Source organism: Diceros bicornis, chromosome X (assembly GCF_020826845.1).
Source record: "Diceros bicornis minor isolate mBicDic1 chromosome X, mDicBic1.mat.cur, whole genome shotgun sequence".
Classification (NCBI taxonomy): Eukaryota; Metazoa; Chordata; class Mammalia; order Perissodactyla; family Rhinocerotidae; genus Diceros; species Diceros bicornis.
This window is the reverse complement of record NC_080781.1, coordinates 62,115,099-62,137,653: the sequence shown is the minus strand read 5'-3', so window position 1 is coordinate 62,137,653 and position 22,555 is coordinate 62,115,099. Positions and strand designations below refer to the sequence as shown.

General features: G+C 38.2%; 1 pseudogene; it reads left to right on the top strand.

Moving 5' to 3' along the window:
• The first annotated feature begins 10,778 nt into the window (after window positions 1-10,778).
• On the top strand, window positions 10,779-11,457 carry LOC131400508 (signal peptidase complex subunit 2-like; annotated as a pseudogene).
• Window positions 11,458-22,555: the final 11,098 nt, after the last annotated feature.

The following is a 22,555-nucleotide window of genomic DNA, read 5'->3' as shown; positions in this document are numbered from 1 at the left end:
ATGCACCACTTGCACTGATGCTCCCAGGTTATCTGGGGGGGGGGTGGCAGTGGCAGCACTGCTGCCAGGGTCACTGGGTTCATGGGCATTGCTGCCACTGCCAGGGGCCTGTGGTCTTGTATGTTGTCCCCACTACTGTTAGAACTGGTGTTGGGGTGTTGCCACTGGCGCTGTGTCATAGGTTCTGCTGTGGCTCCTAAAGCCTCAATCACAGGTGCCACCTGCCACTGTTGGGAGAGGGGTAGGGGCTGAGCTGTGAGTCCTGCTGATGCTCCTGAAGCCTCTGGTCTCCTGCTCCAGTGCGCTTTTTGAAACCTCAGGTCAGGGCACCCCCACCCCTGCTGGAGGTATCTGTGTTTCAGTTGCTGTTCCCTTTACTGGAAAGACCAGTGCTGCTGCTGTGGGAGAGGGAGGGGACTGGGTTACCAGCATCACTGTTTTTCCTGAAGCCTCAGGTCATGGGCACCACCCGCCACTGCTTGGGGGGGCAGGGGCTGAGCTGCTAGTGCTGTTGTTGCTTATGCAGTCTGTGGTTTCCAGTGCCGATGTGCTTTTTGAAACCTCAGGTCAGGTCCACTGCCACTGCCAGGGGTATCTGTGTTTTGGATCACTGCTACCAGGGGAGGGGGAAGGGGCTACTCCCCTAGTTCCACTGTCTCCCAGAGGTTTAGCCCACCACCCTTCAGATGTGTAGTGGTATGGATCTCTCAGGTGTTCTGGTGTGTCATGAAGCTAGCCCTTTGTTGGTCAATGGATGTTGTACTGGTTGTAACTTAGAGGGGAGAGACAAAGGCAACAACTCACTCTGCCACGGTGCTGACATCCTTGACCTCTAGTTTTATCTCTTGATTGCTGTGGCAGTTACACATATCTACAAATGAGATAAAATGACATAGAACTACATACACACATGGAACAAATGTCAATTTCCTGGTCTTGACATTGTTCTATAGTTATGTAAAATGAAACCAGGGTATGTGGAGACTTCTCTGTACTATCTTTGCATCTAAATCCATATTTATTTCAAAATAAAATGTTTTAAAAAATGGAAAAAATTCAATTCAGTACCCACTGCCTAACAGGAGAGTCAGATTCTTGGACAGCAGCTATTTTATTAGATTAGATTTTTTGATTAATAATACATGTACGTGGTGAAAACTTTAAAAACAGAACAGAGGACATGAAATTAAAAGTAAAATCTTCTGCTTTTCTTCTAGCTCACATCCCAGTATTAGCTACTTTTAACCATTTTTAGATTTAATTCTTCAGGTGGTTTACTCTGTAATCCTAAATAATATGCTTATTTATCTATTTCTTTGATTTAATAACTTATACCCATTGACTCCCCACAATATAACCAGTGAGAAATTAGGTCATTTATGCTACTTTCATCTCCCATATTTTTCGAGTTAATATTATTATTTTAAATTCTCCTATTGATTACTTTTATAATACTTAAACCATTGTTTCTGGATAGGTAGCAGCAATAATGTCTATATTTATCGAACACTTACTACATGAAAATACTCTCTTAAGCCTTTTCCACATAAAGTCACGCACCACAATACCAATGTTTTGGTCAATGAGGGACTGCATATACAACGGTGGTCACATAAGATTAGTACCAGATAGCCTAGGTGCATAGTAGGCTATACCATTTCAGTTTGTGCAAGTACACTCTATGATGTTCACACAATGACAAAATCACCTAATGACATGTTTCTCAGAATGTATCTCTATTGCTAAGCTGTGCATGACTGTATTGATTTACTTAATCCTAACAGCAATATTATGATGTAGATACTACTATTTTCCTTATTTTATAGATAAGGAAACTGAGGTACAGAAAAGTTTAAGTAGTTTGCCCCAGGTCATAAAGCAAATAAGTGGTAGAACCAGTATTGGGACCCAGGCAGTCCTCACCTTAGACATTATCTTTTGACTCCCTTTACATAAGGTAATTTGAATCCCTCAGTTTCCCTCAGGCCCGATCCCTCTCCACCTTCAGAATCTATGTCAGATAAAATTTTATAACTCTCCAGATTTATAGCACTTACATTTTTTCTATAAGTATATTTATGTTGTCAAAGCTTTGTTTATATGTTTATTATAAAATACTAAAAACAATTAACAGAATTTACACTATTACAATTATATAATTATTATTTACTGCAGAATCAAGTAGTATAATTGAGCCCATAGAGAAGGAAATCTAATTGTATGTCTCTAAAGCTATGTCATTTGAAGAAGGTTCTAATCATTAAGACCAAATAGATTCTCTTTTCTTACCGCCCATCAATTGCTGCAAATCATGCCACATTATAATTTGCTTCATGTTTAGCTCATGACTTTGTTGTACACCTTTTTTTTATTTCCTGAAGTTACTCATTTACTTTCTTTCTTTTTTTCCAGGGAAAGATTCACCCTGAGCTAATGTCTGTTGCCAATCTTCCTCATTTTTTTTCCTCCCCAAAGCCCCAGTGCATGGGTGTGTACCCTAGTTGTAAATCCTTGTAGTTCTTTATATGAACCACCTCCACAGCATGGCAACTGACAGACAGGTGATGTGGTTCCGTGACTGGGAAATGAACCCGGGCCCCTGAAGCGGTGAGAGCACCAAACTTTAACCGCTAGGCCATAAGGGCTGGCTCTCATTTACTTTCTTTTTGACAAAGTAATGTATGTTTTCTGCATCAGATAGGATGCTTTGGGCTCCAAGCAACAAAGAGCTTAACTCAAGTTGATTTAAACAACGAGGAAGTATATTAGCTTGCATAAGAGGAAGTAAGAGGAAATCCATAGGGAAGGCTGGCTTAAAGATTGGTTCATCCTGTGATTCCATGATGTCATCAAAGTCTTGGGTTCTTTCTGTTTTTTCATAAGTATCAACTTCATCCCAAGGCTGTGTTCTCCCATGGTGATGGGATGGCTGGCCTCTCAGGGCTACATGCTTCCTTTGTTGTCAAAAAGTAGGAGACAGGGGCTTAGAAATTTTTCTAAAAATCCCTCATCAAACCTCTCTTCATGTCTCATTGGCCCCAATTGGCTTAGGCTTGCCTATCTTTGAATTTATCACTGACAAGAGCTATAGAATTACTTACCACAATGGTTAAAATAATCAGCTAAGGAGCAAAATGCTACCACATCTGCTTCATCATACCACTATGGTGATTCAGTTTCTATATCATCTATTTGTTAAAGCAAATTCACTTTCTTCTTGAAGACATTTTGCTGCATGCTCTCTGACTTCTTGTTCTGATTTCCACTAATGAGTTACTAAGCCTGCTGTACAGCTATCTGTTTTTTAGGCCCTGTGTTTTTCTTTCTATAGTGTATAAGCTTTTGTGTAAGGCCTTTTTCCCTTCATTATATTTCATACATTAATCCATGTTGTTGCACGTATAATTTTATTCTTTTTTATTGCTGAGTGGTACGCTATTGTATATCACAGTTTGTAAATCAATTTTCATGTTATGGAAATACAAATTATTCCCAGATTGGGGCTACTATGGATAGAGCTTCTGTGAGTATTCAAGCACAAGTCTTTGTGTGGACACATGTTTAAATTCTTCTTGAGTACATACTTAAGCATGAAATTGCTGGGTCATATAGACCCAGAATATGTTTAACTGTATAAGAACTGCCAAACTTTTTAAAATAGTTGTACCATTTTACACTCCTACCAGTTTATGAGACTTCCAGTTGCTCCACATCCTTCATAAGATTTGACGTTGTAGTGTTTTTAATATTAACCATTCTGGTGGTTGTGTAAAGGTATCTCATTGTGTTTTCTAAACTGAGATATAATTGACATAACATAAAATTCACAATTTTAAAGTTTTTACTTCAGTGATTTTTAGTATATTTATTATGTGCAACCACCATCACCACCATATTATCCCAGAACATTTCTATCACCCTAAAAAGAATCCCCATACCTACTGTCAGCTAGTCCCAATTCCTCCTCCCTCATCCCCTGGAAACCACTAATCTACTTTCTGTCTCTATGGATTTGCCTATTCTAGATATTTCATATGAATGAAATCATACAATATGTGGCCTTTTGCCTGGCTTCTTTCACTTAGCATAATGTTTTCAAGATTCATTTATGTTGTAACATATACAATACTTCATTTCTTTTTACGGCTGAATAATATTACATTATGTGTATATAATACATTTTGTTTCTCCATTCATCAGTTTACAGACATTTGGATTGTTTCTACCTTTTTTTTAAATTATAGCCACCATGCTGTATATTACATCCTCAGGACTTATTTTATAACTGCAAGTTTGTACTTTTTGACCACCTTCACCCATTTCTCCCACCTGCCTCCACAACCACCAATCTGTTCTCTGTTTCTATGAGTTCAGTTTTTTTGTTTGTTTGTTTAGACTCCACATATGTGAGATCATACAGTACTTGTCTTTCCGTCTGACATATTTCACTTGGCATATTGCCCTCAAGATCCATCCATGTTGTTGCAAATGGCAAGATTTCATTCTTATGGCTGAATAATATTCTAATAGATAGATAGATGATAGATAGATAATTAGATAGATAGATAGATAGATAGATAGATAGATAGATAGATATGTATTTCACATCTTCTTTATCCACTCATCCATCAATGGATACTTACATTGCTTCCATGTCTTGGCTATTGTGAATAATGCTGCAATGAACATGGGGGTGCTTATATCTTTCTGAGTTAGTGTTTTCATTTCCTTTGAATAAATACCCAGAAATGGAATTGCTGGATCATATTGTAGTTCTATTTTTAATTTTCTGAAGAATCTCCATACTGTTTTCCATAGTGGCTCCATAAATTTACATTCCCACCAACAGTGCATAAGGGTTCTGTTTTCTCCACATCTTCCCCAAAACTTATCTCTTGTCTTTTTGATAATAGCCATTCTAACAGATGTGAAGTGATATCTCATTGTGGTTTTGATTTGCATTTTCTTGATGATTAGTGATGTTCAGCACCTTTTCAAGAACCTGTTGACCATTTGTATGTCTTCTTTGGAAAACTGTGTATTCAGTTTCTATGCCATTTTTTAATCGGGTTATTAGCTTTGCTATTGAGTTGTACGAGTTCTTTATATATGTTGGATATTAACCCCTTGTCAGATGAATGGTTTGTAAATATTTTCTCCCATTTGATAGGTTGGCTTTTTATTTTCTTGATGGTTTCCTTTGCTCTGCAGAAGCTTTTTAGTTTGGTGTAGTCTCACTTGTTTATTTTTGCTTCTGTTGCCTTTGCTTTGGGTGTCATATCCAAAAAATCATTGCCAAGATCAATGTTGAGGAGCTTACCACCTATATTTTCTTCTAAGAGTTTTATGGTTTCAGGTCTTATGTTCAAATCTAATCCATTTTGAGTTTTGACTTTTGTGTATGGTGTAAGATAGTGGTCCCGTTTCATTCTTTTGCATGTGGCTGTCCAGTTTTTCCAACACCATTTATTTAAGAGACTATCCTTTCTCCATTGTATATTCTTGACTGCTTTGTTGTAAATTAATTGACCACATACGTGTGGATTTATTTCTGGACTGTCTATTCCATTCCATTGATTTGTGTGTCTGTTCTTATGCCAATACCATACTGTTTTGATTACTATAGCTTTATAATATAGTTTGAAATCAGGAAGTGTGATGCCTCCAGCTCTGTTCTTCTTTCTCAGGATTGCTTTGGCTATTGAGGGTCCTTCATGGTTCCATACAAATTTTAGGTTTTTTTTTTTTCTATTTCTGTGAAAAATGCCATTGGAATTTTGATAGGGATTGCATTGAATCTGTAGATTGCTTTGGATAGTATGGACATTTTAACAATATTATTTCTTCCACTCCATGAGCACAAAATATCTTTCCATTTATTGTGTCTTCAATTTCTTTCCTCGATGTCTTATAGTTTTCAGTGTACAGGACTTCCACCTCCTTGGTTAAATTTATTCCTAGATATTTTATTCTTTTTGGTGCAATTGTATAATTTTACTTTTTGCTGTTATAAATATTTCTGCTGTGAACATTTGTGTAATTATTTTGCTTGAACATATGTTTTAAATTCTCTTCATATATGCCTAGAAGTGGAGTTGTCAGGTCATAGGGTAATTCTATGTTTAATTTTTGAGGAACTGCCAAATTGTTGTACATAGTAACTGCATTATTTTACATTCCCATCAGCAATGTATGAGGGCTCCAATTTCTCAACATCCTCAATAACACTTGTTATTGTCTATCTTTTAGATTATAGCTATCCTAATGGATGTGAAGTGGTACCTCAATGTGGTTTTTATCTGCATTTGTCTAATGATTAACGATATTGAGCCTTTTTCATGTGCTTATTGGCCACTTGTGTATCATCTTTGGAGAAATGTCTATTCAAATCCTTTACCCATTTTTATGTTTGGTTCTTTGTCTTTTTGTTGTAGAATTGTAAGTGTTCTTTATATATTCTGGTCACTTGATCTTTACCAGATATATCATTTGTAAATATTTTCTCCCATTCTGTTGACTGTCTTTTTACTTTCTTAATAGTGTGCTTTGACACACAAAAGGTTTTAATTTTTATGAAGTCTAATTTATCTATTTTTTCTTGGATTACTTTTACTTTTGGTGGCATATCTAAGAAACTGTTGCCTAACTCAAAGTCACTCAGATTTGCACCTATGTTTTAAGAGCTTTATAGTTTTAGCTCTTACACTTATGTCTTTGATCCATTATGAGTTAAATTTTGCATATGGTGTGAAGTAGGGGTACAAATTCCTTCTATTACATGTGAATGGTCCATTTGTGTCAGCATCGTTTGTTGAAAATACTATTCTTTCCCATTGAATGATCTTGGCACTCATAAAAAATCAAAATTCATACATTAAAGTCCTAACCCCCAGTACCTCAGAATGTGACTGTATTTGGAGATAGGGTCTTTAAAGAGGTAATTAAGTTAAAATGAGGTCTTAAGGTGGGCCTTAATCCAATATGACCAGTGTCTTTATGAGAAGATATTTGGATACAGACATACACAAAGGGTAGACCAAGTGATATACAGGGAGATGTCCATCTACAAGCCAAGAAGAGCAGCCTCAGAAGAAATCAACCCTGCCAACACCTTGATCTCAGACTTCTAGCATCCACAATCATGAGAAAATAAAGTTTGGTTGTTTATGCCATCCAGTCTGTGGTACTTTGTCATGGCACTTTTGACATGGCAAACTAATACAACTATAAATAAATGTATAGTTTATTTCTGGACTCTCAGTTCAGTTCCATTGGTCTATATATCTTTCCTTCTTCCAGTACCACACTGTTTTGATTACTGTAACTGTGTAGTAAGTGTTGAAACTGGCAAGTCTGAGTCCCCCAACTTTGTTCTCCTATTTCAAGAATGTCTATTTGAGATCCTTTGCTATTCCACACAAATTTTAGCTTTTACAATATTCTATTGCATTTATATACCACATTTTGTTTCCCCATTCATCTGTGAATGAACATTTAGACTGTTTCCATCTCTCAGCTATTGTGAATAATGCTGCAATGAACATGGGAGAACAAATATCTCTATGAGATCTTGTTTTCATTTCTTTTGGATGTATACCCAGAAGTTGGATTGCTAAATCATATGGTAGTTCTATTTTTAATTTTTTTGAGGAACTGCATATTTTTTCCCATAGCAGTGGCACCATTTTCATTCCCACCAACCAACTTCTCCACCTCTTCACCCACACTCATTATTTTTTGTTTTTTGATAATGCCCATCCTAATAGGTGTGAGATGATATCTCATTGTGGTTTTAATTTGCATTTCCCTGATGATTAGTGATAGTGAACATTTTTTCATATACTTATTGGCCATTTTTATGTCTTCTTTGGAGAAATGTCTACTCAAGTCCCTTGCCCATTTTTTAATTGGCTTATTTGGTTTTTGTTGCTATTTAATTGTAGGAGTCCTTTATACATCTTAGGTACTAACTCCTTATCAGATATACGGTTTGCAAATATTTCCTCCCACTCCATAGGTTACCACTCTGTTGATTGTTTCCTTTGCTGTGCAGAGGCTTTTTAGTTCGACGTAGTAACACATGTCTATTTTTACTTTTGTTGCCTGTGCTTTTGCTGTCATATCCAAGAAATCATTGCTAAGATCAATACTATGAAGGTTTTCCCCTTTGTTTCAGGATTTTACAGTTTTAGGACTTACGTTTCAGTCTTTAATCCATTTTGAGTTGCATCTTAGTCCATTTGGGCTGCTATAACAAAACACCATAGGATGGGTGGCTTATAAACAATAAAAACTTATTTCTCACAGTTCTGGAGACTGGAAGTCCAAGAGCAGGGTGCCAACATGGTGGGGTGAGAGCTTTTTCTGGGTCATAGACTTCTTGTATACTCACATGGTGGAAGGGGGCAAGGGAGCTCTCTCAGGCCTCTTTTATAACGGCAATAATCCTATTCCTGAGGGTTCCACCCTCACAACCTAAGCACTTCCCAAGACCCAACCTCTTAATACCATCACATTGGCTATTAGAATTTCAACATATGGATTTTGGGAAGACACTTTCAGTCCATGGCATTCTGCCCCTGGCTCCCTCACCCCCAAATTCATGTCCCTCTCACACGTCATCAACTCAAAAGTCTAAATCCAAAGATTCATCTAACGAGATACGGGTGAGACTCAAGGTAAAATTCATTCTGAGGGAAATTCCTCTCCATCTGTGAAGGTGTGAAATCAAACGAGTTATGTGCTTTCAAAATATAATGGTGAGATGGGCATAGGATAGACATTTCTATTCTAAAAGGGAGACACAGGAAAGAAGAAAGGGGAAACAGGTCCAAAGCAATTCCAAAACCTTAAGGCCCATTGGGGCAGAGGTGCCTTCTGGATACGTTGAGGTAGTGGTCCCGCCCCCACAGCTTTGGGCAGTGCTGCACCCACAGCTTTGCTGGTCACAGCTCACTCCACAAATCTCATGGTTTGGAGTCACATGCCTGCCACTCTCCCAAGCTGGAATCACACACACAGGTGGCCCCACCAGTCTGCAGTTGCAGATATGGCCTGGCCCCATAGCTCCATTAGGCATTGCCTTAGTGGGGGCTGTCTGCAACAACCCTCTGATTGGGTCATGCACCCGTGGCTCCAGGCCACTCCATCCTTCAAAATCTAGGTGGAGGTAGCCACGCTCCTATGGCTCATGCACTCTGTGCACTGGCAGAGATGGTGCTGCACCTAAGCAGCCAAGGTATGCTACCTATACCTTCCAAATGGGCAGCAGATCTCAGCACAGGAATGTGGGGTGGAGAGTCTTGAAATTATTCTGCCTCCCAGGCCCTTTCACTATGGGCCTATGATGGTAACGACAGCCTGAATGACCTCTGAAATGCCTTTGGGGGTCATTTTACTATTGTCTTGGGCAATAGGTCCTGACTTTTGTTTATATGGCTGATTAATCATATGGCGATTGATGAATAGCACCTGGCTTCCACTGAGATGGTGGTGCACACTAATCTCCTTATCAAATTTGGCCACAACCTTTGTGTTACCTCCTGAACAAGCTCTCTAAGTTCTTTAACATGGATAGGGAGATCAGTTTGGGGAGAACCAATATCTTAACAATATTGAGTCTTCCAATCCATAAACATGGTATATGTCTCCATTTATTTAGGTCTTCTTTAAGTTTTCTTAGCCATATTTTGTAGTTTTAGGTGTAGAGGTCTTGTATGTCTCTTGTTAAATTTATTCCTAAGGATTTTATGTTTTTGATACTATTGTAAATTAAATGGTTTTGTATTTAATTTTCAAATTTTATACAACTAGTATATAAAAGTACATTTGATGTTTGTACCTTGTATTCTCCAAACTTGCTAAATTCATTTAATAGTGCTAGTAGTTCTTTTGTAGATTCCTTAGGATTTTCTATGGAAATAATTACATAATGTGCAAATAGAAACAGTTTAACTTCTCTCTTTCTAATCTTCATTCTCTTTATTTTTTCTGCCCCATTGCACTATCTAGGATCTCTAGTAAAATGTTTAAAGGTAGTGGAAGAGTGGGCATTGTTGCTTTGTTCCCAATACTGGGGGGAATCATTCACTAATTTTGTTTTTGCTATTAAGTGTTTTGTTTTCACTACTGTCAGGGTTCACCATAGATTTCTCATAGATGCCCTTTATCAGCTTGAGGAAGTTCCCTTCTACTGATAGTTTGCCAGAGATTTTTATCATATATGGATGATGAATTTTGTAAAATTCTTTTCTGCATTTATTGAAATGAGCATGTGCTTTTTCTGCTTTATTCTGCTAATATGGTGAATAAAATTTGTTGATTTTCTAACGTTCAGCCAACGTAGTATTCCTGTGATAAACTCTACTTGGTCACAATGTAAATCCTTTTGATATATTGCTGAATTTGATTTGCTAATACTTAAAGTATTTTTGCATTTATGATCATGAGTGAGATTGACATCTAATTTTCTTGCAATACTTTTGTCTGGTTTTGATACTAGGGTCATGCAGGCCTCCTAAGACGACTTGAGAAGTGTTCCCACCTTCCCTATTTTCTGAAAGAGTTTGTGTAAGATTGATGTTTTTTCTGAAATATTTGATAGAATTCAAAAACATCTAGGCTTGTAGTTTTTTTTTCTGGGATAAGTGTTGATCTTTTATTCATTCAACTTATTCTAAATTGGCAATATCTTTCTATTTAAATATTCATATCTTTCTTCATTTCTGATAAATTCTTTTCTTTTTAGAAGTTATCGCAGAGATGCAGAGGCAGACAAGATGGCGGCAGTGGCTGCACAGGGTGGGAGAACTGAGGTGGCGAAGGCAGTAGTGGGGCTGGTGGTGGCTCCAGCTGCGGGATAAGTAGTAGCCACAGCAGGTTGTTGGATAAGTGGAAGATTGATGATAAGACTGTGAAAATTGACAAATGGGATGGATCAGCTGTGAAAACTTCTTTGGATGATTCTGCCAAAAAGGTACTTCTGGAAAAGTACAAGTATGTGGAGAATTTTGGTCTCATTGACGGTCACCTCACCATCTGTATCATCTCCTGTTTCTTTGCCATAGTGGCTTTGATTTGGGATAACATGCACTCCTTTCCAGAGTCCAAGCCTGCTTTGGCTTTGTGCATCATATCCTATTTTGTGATGATGGGTATTCTGACCATTTATACCTCATATAAGGAGAAGAGCGTCTTTCTCGTGGCCCACAGGAAAGATCCTACAGGAATGGATCCTGATGATATTTGGCAGCTGTCCTCCAGTTTGAAAAGGTTGGATGACAAATACACTCTGAAGCTGACCTTCATCAGTGGGAGAACAAAACAGCAGCGGGAAGCCGAGTTCACCAATCAATTGCTAAGTTTTTTGACCACAGCGGGACACTGGTCATGGATGCATACGAACCTGAAATATCCAGGCCCCATGACAGTCTCGCCACAGAAAGAAAAATAAAATAGACAATTTTAAAAGCAGCCACCTTTCTGCAGGATCATGCAGAATTACTGCATGAGGGGAAAAGAAACAGAGAACTTAAGATGGATAAAGAAAGAAATGTTCAAAATGTCCCTGTTTTGTCTTGAAATTTTAGTCCAATCTGGATAAATAGGATATTCTAGCTCAGATATGAGAAGTTGTAGCTCTGATATCTAGCTGTAGCCTCCTTGGTCTGTTGATTGCATTGTTTTGATTTGCTTTTCTGGAAAAACATTTCTGCTAAAAGCGGTACAGACTTCCTCCTTCATACCTAGCAGTACTTTATATAGTATAGCTTCATGCCAGGCAGCATTTGAAGACTCAGTTTTTAAAATTGTTAACCTGTTGCTGACTTGTTTGTGTTAATTCCTGTTTCAACAGCTGTTTCTCTTTATTCGGGATACAACTTCTTATGTACAACAGCTTTCCACACAATTTTTGTGGGTGTGTATAAATCTGACTTGGCGAGAACTGGAAAAAAACACAGCTTTTTAATTTGTTTAAAACAGACCTTCTGCCTGCTACATTTTGTGCTATTAACCAATTAAAGAAGCCAATGACATTTTTAATTTTATGTTGTCTATGTTTTCCACTAGTATATCCCTGTTGATTTTTTGTGCCCTTGATTAACCGCCATTTTCTAAATTTTTTTTCAATAAAAGGAAAGAAAATGTGAAAAAAAAAGAAATTATTGCGTCACCTCCATTTTATCTGTCTTCCTTTTTAGGAATCACTATTAAAGTTGAAGCTACTGGATTGATTCTCCATGTCTCAATTTTTTCTCTTATTTTTTAACTTTTTGTGTTTTTACTCTATGCTTCTTGACTTTTATTATAAATTTATAATAAAAAATTATAAATGTTTGTTTATGTAATTATCTTTTTAATTTCCAAGAAGTTTTTCTCATCCATGATTGCTCTTTGGTTGTGGAAACTTGTTCTTGCTTCGTCAATTTAGTATATTCCTGAATCTCTGAGTCTACAAATTAGAAGTTTATAAAGGTTATGTTCCTTGAATTCTCATTCTCATTCTCTCTCTCTCCTTCCATTTGTTCTGTTTTCTCATTTGTGAACTTCTATTTTGTGCTGTTTGTTTCTGTTAAATATCAGGTAATCCTTGGTATCCATTTATATTTCTGACTGAAGGTCTAAGGTAATTAATATAAGGAGCAGAGATTGGCAGGTATATAATCCTCCACAGGCCTCTGACTTGAATGGGAGGGAAATCTAAGACCTATGTATATGTGTGAGGTGTGTTGCCTAGCAGGTTTCACCTTTTGCAGGTAAGGAGCAAGCAAGCACACTAAGGTCCTCCCAGCTGCCATCATAAGGAAGTCTTTGGGCCACCCCGTGGCTTAGCGGTTAAGTGCACATGCTCCACTACTGGTTGCCGGGGTTCGGATCCTGGGCGCACACCGACGCACCGCTTCTCCGGCCATGCTGAGGCCACGTCCCACATACAGCAACTAGAAGGATGTACAACTATGACATACAACTATCTACTGGGACTTTGGGGAAAAAAAGGAGGAGGATTGGCAATAGATGTTAGCTCAGAGCTGGTCTTCCTCAGCAAAAAGAGGAGGATTAGCATGGATGTTAGCTCAGGGCTGATCTTCCTCACAAAAAAAAAAAAGAGTTTAAGTTCTAAAAAAAAAAGGAAGTCTTTATTCTCATGTTCCAGTTGCCACAATAGAAACCCTGGCTCTATTTAGAAAGTTCAATATCTTTAGAAAACAAGCCTCTGGTTTTAGCCCAGGCACTGGCTCTGCAGCTACCAGTATGTCTGTATGGATGGGGGCAGTTGGCGGTCATGGGGTAGCCCAGCTGGCCCATATATACTTATTTAATTAATTAACTTAATGATTGGCTTATAAAATACTCATGTTCTCTGTTATGACTGAATGTTTGTGCCCACCCCCAAATTCATATGTTGAAGCCCTAAGTCCCAAAGTGATATTATTTGGAGGTGGGGTCTTTGGGAAGTAATTAGGTTTAGATGAGGTCATGAGGGTGGGGTCCTCATGATTGAATTAGTGCCCTTATAAGAAGACACCAGGGAGCTTGCTCTCTCTCTTTCTCCCATGTGAGAACACAGGGAGAAGATGGCCCTCTGGAAACCAGGAAGAGGGTTCTCACTAGGAACCAAATCTGCCAACACCTTGATCTTTGAGTTTCCAGCATCCAGAACTGTGAGAAACAAATGTCTGTTGTTTAAGCCACCCAGTCTCTGGTATTTTGTTATAGCAGTATGAGCAGACTTAACACATTATTCATACATGCTGAATAAATTACAATACGCTAGGTTATTCTGCTATAAAAAACTCCAAGATCTCGAGAGTGACGTCAGCATCATGGCGGAGTGAGCTTTCCCGTGAATTCTTCCCCCACAAGATACAACAAAAGCAACAGCCACAGACCAACAACGGAATCCCAGACAGTGAAAAGCTAGAGTGGAGGGATCCACACTGCCGCACATCTGAGAGCGGAACGTGCTGGGCCCCCGGAGGAAGTGGGGAGAGGTAAGGAGAACTCCGCTCCCTCCCCATCAGATCAGCGATCCTGGTCCGTGCGGCTCCCAGAGAGGGGGGAGGGGCGGCCCTCGGCGGGAAACTGTAGCTCTTCGGGCTCTCTCAGCCAGTGGGAAACTCCCGCACAGAGGGCTCAGAGGAGCCACAGGGCTACCATCAACATCTGAGCACCCCAGAGAGCGGATAAAGAGGGGCAAACGAGAAGCCTCCCACGTCAGGGACCCAGAGGGCAAAAGAGAGAGCTCCCCCCTCCCCGCAACCCGGAGTCTGCAGCTCGACCAGACCTAGCGATCCGAGGCAGACCTGAACAAACTGGACTGGACCCGTGGATCGCAGTGGGGAAAAAACAAAACAAAACAAAACAAAACTGCGGATCGCAGCAGAAAAACTGGGGCAGAGCGCAGGGGACTTAGACTACACAGCCCTTTACCACCAGACAGTGGCGGCAGGTGGAAATTGCAACCAGAGACTTCCAGGATGAGGAAAATCAAAACCAACACAGGAACCACAATGCAAAAGTATATGAAATCACCAGACCAGAAACAAAATGACAAGCACTCAGAAATCAACCCCGAAGACACAGAAATCCATAAACTAAATGACAGAGATTTCAAAATAGCTATCATAAAAACACTCAACGAAATACGAGACAACACAGACAAACAATTCAATGAGATTAGGAGTTTCTTCACAAAAGAGATTGAAATCATAAAGAAAAACCAATCAGTGCTGATGGAGATGAAGAACACAATGGAGGAGATAAAGGAGAATCTGGAATCTTTAAAGAACAGAGCTGACAATATGGAGGAAAGAATTAGTACTTTAGAGGATAGGAATACAGATATACTCCAGATGGAAGAAGAGAGAGAACTAAGACTAAAAAGAAATGAAGAAAGACTCCGAGAAATATCTGACTCTATTAGAAAATGTAACATAAGAATTATAGGTATTCCTGAGGGAGAGGAGGGGGAAAGAGAAACAGAGAGCCTATTCAAGGAAATAATAGCTGAAAATTTCCCAAATCTGGGGAAGGAGCAGGAAATACCAGTAAGCGAAGCCAACAGGACGCCTATATATATTAACAGACAAAGGCCTTCACCACGACACCTAGTGGTAAGGCTAGCCAGGGTCAACGACAAAGAAACAATATTAAGGGCAGCTAGACAAAAACAAAAAATAACGTACAAAGGAACTCCCATCAGGCTCTCAGCGGATTTCTCAACAGAAACTTTTCAGGCTAGAAGAGACTGGAATGATATATTCAAAATACTAAAAGACAAAAACTTTCAGCCAAGAATACTCTATCCAGCAAAAATATCCTTCAAATATGATGGAGAAATAGTAACTCTCCCAGATAAACAAAAGCTAAGGGAGTTCATGGCCACGAGACCCCCACTACAAGAAATACTCAAGAAGGCCCTCAGGCCTGAAAAAAAGAAGAGAAAGGGAACACAAAGCTTGGAGTAAGGAGAAAAGTAGGTAGACAAAAACAGAGAAATAGTAGATCTTTACCGGAATAGGTTAGCAACCACTTAAATACTAAACTCAAAGATCAAAGGAAGAAATTCACCAAAAATAAATTTAACCTCATCACTGTAAACACACAGCCACAACACAAGATAGAATAAGGTATAACAAGAGCAACTTAGAAGGGGAAGAGGAAAGTGACTGAATTGACTTAGTATAAGGAAATAGGAGGCTATCAGATAATGGACTATCTCATACACAAGATTTTTTGCCCAAACCTCAAGGTAACCACTAAACAAATAATCAAAGCAAAACCACATATGATAAACAAAGAGAAAACTAGAAGAATCATAAGACAGAACAACCAAACTGAATTGGCAGTCCAAAACAAATGGGACAAGAAACAAAGGAAATGCAAAAGAACCAGAAAATAAGTGACAAAACAGCAACATTCAGCCCTCATATTTCAATAATTACCCTAAATGTAAATGGATTGAACTCTCCAATCAAAAGATACAGAGTGGCAGGATGGATTAAAAAGCAAGACCCAACAATATGCTGCCTTCAGGAAACACATCTTAGCACTAAAGACAAGCACAGGCTCAGAGTGAAAGGATGGAAGACAATACTCCAAGCTAATGGCAAACAAAAGAAAGCAGGTGTTGCCATACTCATATCAGACAAAGTAGACTTCAAGATAAAACAGGTTAAGAAAGACAAAGAAGGGAAATATATAATGATAAAAGGGACACTCCATCAAGAAGACATATCACTTATAAATATATATGCACCCAACATAGGAGCACCAATGTACATAAAACAACTATTAACAAACCTAAAAGGAGAAATCAACAACAACACAATAATAGTAGGGGATCTTAACACTCCACTTACAGCAATGGATAGATCATCCAGACAAAAAGTTAATAAAGAAATATTAGACTTAAATGAAAAACTGGACGAGATGGACCTAGTAGACATATACAGAGCACTCCACCCGAAAACAGCTGACTACACATTCTTCTCAAGCGCGCATGGAACATTCTCTAGGATAGACCATATGTTGGGAAACAAAGCAAGCCTCAATAAATTTAAGAAGATTGAAATCATAACAAGCATCTTTTCAGACCATAAGGCTATGAAACTGGAAATGAACCAGGAAAAAAAAACTGGGAAAGTGACAAAAATGTGGAGATTAAACAACATGCTACTGAATAACCAATGGATCCTTGATGAAATTAAAGGAGAAATCAAAAACTATCTGGAAACAAACGAAAATGATAACATGCCATATCAAACCATATGGGATGCAGCAAAAGCGGTCCTGAGAGGGAAACTCATAGCGATACAAGCCCACCTTAACAAACAAGAAAAAGCCCTAATAGGCAACCTTAAATTACACCTAACAGAACTAGAAAAAGAAGAACAAACAAAGCCCAAAGCCAGCAGAAGGAGAGAAATAATAAAAATCAGTGCAGAAATAAATGATATTGAGACCAAAAAAACAGTAGAAAGGATTAATGAAACAAAGAGTTGGTTCTTCGAGAAGATAAACAAAATAGACAAACCCTTAGCCAGGCTTACTAAGAAAAAAAGAGAAAAGGCTCAAGTAAATAAAATTAGAAATGAAAGAGGAGAAATTACAACGGATACCATGGAAATACAGAGGATTATAAGAGAATACTATGAGAAATTATATGCCAACAAATTGGACAATCTAGAAGAAATGGATAAATTCTTAGACTTATACAACCTCCCAAAATTGAACCAAGAAGAAATGGAGAATCTGAATAGACCAATAACAAGTAAAGAGATTGAAATAGTAATCAAAAACCTCCCAAAAAATAAAAGTCCAGGACCAGATGGCTTCTCCAGTGAATTTTACCAAACATTCAAAGAAGATTTAATACCCATCCTCCTCAAACTATCCCAAAAAATAGAGGAAGATGGAACACTTCCTGAATCATTCTATGAGGCCAACATCACCCTGATACCAAAACCAGACAAAGACAATACAAAGAAAGAAAATTACAGGCCAATATCGCTGATGAACATTGATGCAAAAATCCTCAACAAAATATTGGCAAACCGAATACAACAATATATTAAAAAGATTATACACCATGATCAAGTGGGATTTATACCAGAGACGCAGGGATGGTTCAACATCCGCAAATCAATCAACGTGATACATCACATCAACAAAACAAGGAATAAAAACCACATGATCATCTCAATAGACGCAGAGAAGGCATTTGACAAGATACAACATCCATTTATGATAAAAACTCTCAATAAAATGGGAATAGAAGGAAAGTACCTCAACATAATAAAGGCCATATATGACAAACCCACAGCTAACATCATACTCAACGGGGAAAGACTGAAAGCCATTCCTCTGAGAACAGGAACAAGGCAGGGCTGCCCACTCTCACCACTCCTGTTCAACATAGTACTGGAGGTTTTGGCCAGAGCAATTAGGCAAGAAAAAGGAATAAAAGGAATCCAAATAGGTAACGAAGAAGTGAAACTCTCACTATTTGCAGATGACATGATTGTATATATAGAAAACCCTAAAGAATCTGTTGGAAAACTGTTAGAAACAATCAACAACTACAGCAAAGTTGCAGGGTACAAAATCAATCTACAAAAATCAGTCGCATTTCTATATGCTAATAATGAACTAACAGAAAGAGAGCTCAAGAAGATAATACCATTTACAATTGCATCAAAAAGAATAAAATACCTAGGAATAAATCTTACCAAGGAGGTGAAGGACCTATACAATGAGAACTACAAGACATTATTGAGGGAAATCCACGATGACATAAAGAAATGGAAAGATATCCCATGCACGTGGATTGGAAGAATAAACATAGTTAAAATGTCTATATTACCTAAAGCAATCTACAGATTCAATGCAATCCCAATCAGAATCCCAATGACATTCTTCACAGAAATAGAAAAAAGAATACTAAAATTTATATGGGGCAACAAAAGACCCCGAATAGCTAAAGAAATCCTAAAGAAAAAGAACAAAGCAGGAGGCATCACAATTCCTGACTTCAAAACATACTACAAAGCAATAGTAATCAAAACAGCATGGTACTGGTACAAAAACAGACACACAGATCAATGGAACAGAATTGAAAGCCCAGAAATAAAACCACACATATACGGACAGCTAATTTTCGACAAAGGTGCTAAGAACATGCAATGGAGAAAGGAAAGTCTCTTCAATAAATGGTGTTGGGAAAACTGGACAGCCACATGCAAAAGAATGAAAGTGGACCATGTGCTATCGCCATTCACAAAAATTAATTCAAAATGGATCAAAGACCTGAAGGTGAGACCTGAAACTATAAAACTCATAGAAGAAAATATAGGCAACACACTATTTGACATTGGTTTTAAAGGAATCTTTGCGGATGACATGCCTACCCAGACTAGGGAAACTAAAGAAAAAATAAACAAGTGGGACTTTATCAGATTAAAGAGCTTTTATAAGACAAATGAAACCAGAATCAAGATGAACAAACAACCAACCAGCTGGGAGAGAATATTTGCAAAACATACATCTGACAAGGGGTTGATCTCCATAATATATAAAGAACTCACACAATTGAACAACAAAAAAACAAACAACCCGATCAAAAAATGGGCAGAGGAAATGAACAGACACTTCTCCAAGGAAGATATACAGATGGCCAATAGGCACATGAAAAGATGCTCAACATCACTAATCATCAGGGAAATGCAAATCAAAACAACACTAAGATACCATCTCACGCCCGTTAGAATGGCTATAATCACCAAGACAAAAAACAACAAATGTTGGAGAGGATGTGGAGAAACAGGAACCCTCATACACAGCTGGTGGGAATGCAAATTGGTGCAGCCTCTATGGAAAACGGTATGGAGATTCCTCAAAGAATTAAAAATAGAGATGCCCTATGATCCAGCCATCCCACTACTGGGAATCTATCCAACGCACCTGAAATCAACAATCCAAAGAGGCTTATGCACCCCTATGTTCATTGCAGCATTATTCACCATAGCCAAGAAGTGGAAGCAACCTAAGTGTCCCTCGACTGACGATTGGATTAAGAAAATGTGGTATATATATACAATGGAATACTACTCAGCCATAAAAAAAGACAAAATCGTCCCATTTGCAACAACATGGATGGGCCTGGAGCGTATTATGTTAAGTGAAATAAGCCAGAAAGAGAAAGACAAACACTGTATGATCTCACTCATATGTGGAATATAAACCAACACATGGACAGAGAAAACTGGACTGTGGTTACCCGGGCAGTGGGGGTAGGGGGTGGGCACAAGGGGTGAAAGGAGTCATATATGGGGTGATGGACAAACAAAAATGTACAACCTAAAATTTCACAATGTTAGAAACCATTAAAACATCAATAAAAAAAAAAAAAGAAAAAAAAAATACTCCAAGATCTCAGTACTTTAATACAACAAAGGTTCACTTCTCACTGACACTACATATCCATCATAGATTGATGGGGATTGGGCAGCTCTACTCCTCTTAGCCACTCAGAGATCCAGTCTGAGGAAGCAGTCATCATCTCAAATGATGCTAATTGCCATGCAAGAACGAAAGAGAGCTTTGCAGGTTCTCAATCCTTGGGCTTCAAAGTAATACATGTCACTTCCATTCACAAATCATTTGCCAAAAATAATCCTATGGTCCCATCTAATCACATAGAAGCAAAGAAGTTCAATTCTACCATATGTTTGGAATGTGGAGAGATGAAAATATTTGATGAACAATACTCATGACTACCATGTCTTCCAATTCAGAGATTGGGACTTGAAAAGAACTGCTCCCACCTATATTAAGATTTTTCCTGGCTATCTTTTGGGCCATGGCTCTTCTACTCAGCGCCATGATGGATTACTCCCTTTTTATATCTTTATTGCTATTTCAGTGGGATTTGAGGAGAGAATGTACCTGTGTGTCTGATCAGTCTGCCATGTCAAACCAGAAACCCTGAATCTGCTTTATAATAGGAGCAAGAGAATCTTCAAATGGGTGGTAACCACTTGAGATTTCAGAAATAGGGGTCTGACCAAGATATATTTAATGTATCTCATCTTGGGGTTGCTGAGTCAAGGACCAGGGTCATATAGGAATTAGTAAATCCATTCCATTTTCCTCATTCAGTAGTGGCCTCTGAGTGCTAACCAAGGCAACTTTTGATGTTAGGGAGAGCTCTCATCCCCCAAAATAAACTTTCCTAACTCTTACACTTAATTTTCTACTACGAAAAATTTTAAACATATACAAACATAGTATAGTGTAATGAACCTCCATGTAACCACTATCCAGCTTTAACAATTATCAACTTATGCCCAATTTTGTTTACTCTATAACCCCACTCCCCACATGGATTATTTTGAAGCAAATCGCAAACATCACAGAATTTCACTCATACTTAATTTAGGATTTTAAAATCACAACACCATTATTACATCTTAAAAATGAACGATAATTTTAATATCATCAAATATTTTGCCAGTATTCAAATAAAATTCAAAATATATATTTTTAAGTTTGTTTGAAATAAGATTGAAATTAAATCCACACATTGCAATTCATTAACATGTATCTTGAAACTCTTTTAATCAATAGATTTCCCCCCTCCTCCCATCTCTCTCTTCCCTTTCTTTGAAGTTTATTTGTTGAAGAACCTGAGTTAGTTGCCCTGTAGAATTTCCACAGCCTGGAGTTTGCTCATTGCCTCCCTGTCATTTAAAATATTTCTTTGATCCTGTATTTCTCATAAATTGATAGCTGATCTAAGGTCTTGATATGATTCAGGTTCAACTTTCTGTCAAGAAGACTTCACTGGTAATGTTGAATTCTTCAACAGAAGGCACATAATGTCTAGTGTATTGTTTGTGATGTAATCAACTAGTGATGCTCACTGCCTAAATCCATTGATTTATTAGGGTTTACATTAGAATGGTTATATTCTAATTCTATCATTACTTTTTCATGTACTAGCTGGAATACAAAGAAACTTCAAATATTTTCTATTGGGTCACCCTTTCCATATTAAGAAAAGCAGGACAAATGCTTGAATCTTTCCCTTTAGTTTCGAGTTTTCAAAAAATGAGTTGCTTTCATTGGCATTCTCTAGTGTTGACTAACTATTTTCAGTGTCATTACATAATCTCATGTATTTAAACATATTTTTATGCCCTTACTCTTTTATGTCCCTCTTTGTTTTATGCTGCTTCTGCCACACCTGTGTATGCTCTCCTCTTCTCTACTCCAGGTAAGATGCCGGCTTATTCCTGCATTGTGATTGGTCTGGCCTGTTACCTATGAGGTTGTCTGACTCAGCTAGCAGATGATCTCTTCCTGTTTTCTCTCTCTTTCTCCCTTTGCCTCTGACCTTTGCCTTCTGTCTCTCCTATGAACAGGACTCACAAACAATCAGCACTTAAAAACCATGACAGTGCAAGATTTAGACAGAAGCTTATGCTTTTCTTCAATCAGAAGGGACCAAAACTTTTACGAGTCACTGCCATCAACCCCTGTCCCTGTTGTTTCTTGTCAAGGGACACAGTAACATCGAGCTTCCTTTGAGTTTGAGAATTGTGTGTAAGCCTCTGGTACCTATGGAAAGAGGTTGAAACAGAGGAGTTGAAAGCATGGCTGTAGGCCAACTAGAATACATGGGAGAAACTTTATTGAGCTACGATTTTCCAAGCAATTTCTCAGTACTTTACATTTACACCTCACAATAACTCTCAGAAGTAGAGATTGTAATTCCCATTTTGTACATAAGAAAGCCAAAATTCAAAGTTCCCCACAACTATGTAAGAGCAAACACCAGAATAGGAAAGCAACCATCATTGAAACAAAAAACAAAGAGGGAGAAAATGAGACAATCAACAGTGTTTGACCACATTCTCCTGACAAGTGGAGCTTTGGAGCCATTGAAATGCAGCTTGCAGTGTGAAGTAGGAGAACTCTGGTTGGTATCTTGACAGCCTGAGGGCTCAAATTCCTAATCTAGAAGTTGGAACCAACAGCCATCATTTGCTCCCAT